This window comes from Scatophagus argus, chromosome 5 (assembly GCF_020382885.2).
Source record: "Scatophagus argus isolate fScaArg1 chromosome 5, fScaArg1.pri, whole genome shotgun sequence".
Classification (NCBI taxonomy): domain Eukaryota; kingdom Metazoa; phylum Chordata; class Actinopteri; family Scatophagidae; genus Scatophagus; species Scatophagus argus.
The window spans coordinates 24744327-24746689 of record NC_058497.1 but is presented as its reverse complement, the minus strand read 5'-3'; the positions used below and the strand labels follow the sequence as shown (position 1 = coordinate 24746689).

General features: G+C 43.8%; 1 long non-coding RNA gene across 1 annotated transcript; it reads left to right on the top strand.

Moving 5' to 3' along the window:
• Positions 1 to 256: 256 nt before the first annotated feature.
• LOC124059718 lies at positions 257 to 2112 on the top strand. Its single transcript, XR_006843421.1, has 2 exons — positions 257 to 1179; positions 1720 to 2112. It is a non-coding gene; the product is annotated as an uncharacterized LOC124059718 (long non-coding RNA).
• The last annotated feature ends 251 nt before the right edge of the window (positions 2113 to 2363 follow it).

Below are 2363 nucleotides of genomic sequence, written 5' to 3'. Positions count from 1 at the left end.
GTGCAGGGGCTCCCAGTGGGGAAAGCTACAGACCGGACTGTAATCGGACAGGAAATAACAGTAAATTACAGCAACGACTACAGGTGGGATCATTCATGATAACATCATCATCATCTTCTTCATCACTGAGCCTGATGTGAGCCGTCTTCTGTACTGGTGAAGAGACAACAAACAGCTAATGAGGTGAAATGTGACTCCATGTTTCTCATGGCCTCATTATAATTTTGTATTCTCCTCTAATTGGTGACAAAGTCCTGCCAAGAAAATATAAAATCAGACCTTTACTTCCTGGTCAGACAGGTTTCATGTTTCTACACTTGGATGTTAAAGTTTGAACTTTAACTTTGTGAAGCAGAAGGACAAAAAGTCTGTTAGCCTTGAAGAATCCAGCAGACAAAAGGCTGTTCAGAACGTCATTTCTGAGACGTTACAGTGAAGCCCAACTTCCTGTTGTGTCACGTAAACACGGAGATGTGTGTGTTTAGTAGTTTCAGTCAATTTGTTGTCTGAAAGTTTCATCGGTTTCATCCCGTCTTCACAGCATGAAGGTGAGTTTGACTGCAGTTAAAGTACTGCAGTACCTGTTTTTAAACATATTAGTATTCCAAAGTACATTTTCCTTTCAAAGTAAAAGCACTGATGTGACTCCGCCGTCGTCGTGTGACGTCACTAACAGCAATGTGTTTATTTGACAAGATTAAAACACATTTCTGACAGGACTTCAGTCAGTAACTTTAACTCGTCTGTTTCACGAGTTAACTGTTAGTTTGAGTGTACGTGACGATGAAGAATCTTCTTCTTCTTCTTATTCGGTGCTTGTTGATGCAGTTTGTGTTTGTCACATGAGTTCACAGACTGTTTGTCCCTCCTCATCCAGTAATGAAGCTGATTGTCTTCTTCTTCAGTGTTGCTGCAGTCTGGACTTTGTGGAGCTCCGTCAGTGTCTCCAGCTGCGGTTCAGACTGACTGACAGACCTTCAGTAACACTGCCACCTGCTGCTGACTGGCAGCACTGCAGCTCACACTGGCTCTCTGCTCTCACGTCAGACTGACGTTTCTGGATTTGGATTTGAAGGTATGAGGATGTGACGGCTGTCGGTCGGACGAACACCAGCAGCGTCTGTCGGCGTCTGCGGACGAAGAAACAAAGTGTGTTTGATCTCGTGTGGAGCTGAACAGGTGAGACCCCTGACAGGTAACACGACACACCTTTGATGAAGAAACTGTTTGCTGTCACTCGTTATGTTGGGAGCTACATAACAGACTTGTAGATGAGAGCAGTGATGCATTCTGACAACACTGTTGTTTCCTGTTTGTAGGTCTGAATATTCATGAATGAATTCACTAATGAGTCTATGAGATGTGACTTTTGGTCCAAAATGAGCCTTTTCATGTTGAGTTTATTCACATTTCATCTGCACCAGGAAACAAGTCAGAACTTGAGCTGAGCTGACTTCACGGCTGAGAGATGAGGGACAGTCAGAACTGGTCTGACAGCCTGAACTGGTTTTTACCTTTGACTGAAACTCGATCAGCTGTTTATTCTCTGACGGTACAAAACGACACCCAGCAGTGAATCAAAGAACTCCTGCTGCTTGTTGTCTTTAGCAGGAGACAAATTTAGGAAAGTTCATGTTGTGATGTCAGACACTCGAGGAGGCGGGGCTTGTGTTGTGGTCCCTGGGTTTGGTTTGTCAGCTTTGTGTCTCTGATTGGCAGGTGTGTGTCACAAACCTCCTGCAATCAGAAGTGTGAATCTTTTAACTGGTGGACCCCGTCGTCAACAGCAGCAAAGCGTCCTTTTAGTCCTGACCCACAGACTGAATCCAAAGACTTCCAGAGTGTCTGTGAGGAAGCCCAGAGGTTTCTGATGGGAAACTTTGAACCCTGCAGTCTGGGTTTAACACTCGCCACCGTCTCTGTCAGGAAATGCTAATATGGTTTGTGTTGCTGTGGTGGGACAGGACTATCAGTCCAAGATAAGACAGCAGAGAACTTCAGTCAGGGCTTTCAGCTGGAGTTTCTGCTTCACAAGACAATAAAAATATGATGAACAAAGCAAATATGAAGACTTTCTTATTTCTTTATAGTCATGGAGCCACAGGCACTAAACTCAGGAACTGAACTATAAACCCAAACTTTGTGTTGCACATTCCTGATGATGTTTCCACTGAATCTGAGGGGCTGAGATTACAAGTTGGACAGAAAATCGATCAAAAATGTGGAGTTTGAGTGGATGTAATGAAGACTTGTAGAGGTGGAAGAGGAGAACAAAAACTCCAGAGAATGGAAGCTCCAAAGTGGAAGCTCTTTTCTGTTTTAGAACAAAGGTGTGATGATGTTTCAGTCAGATGAATTCATGT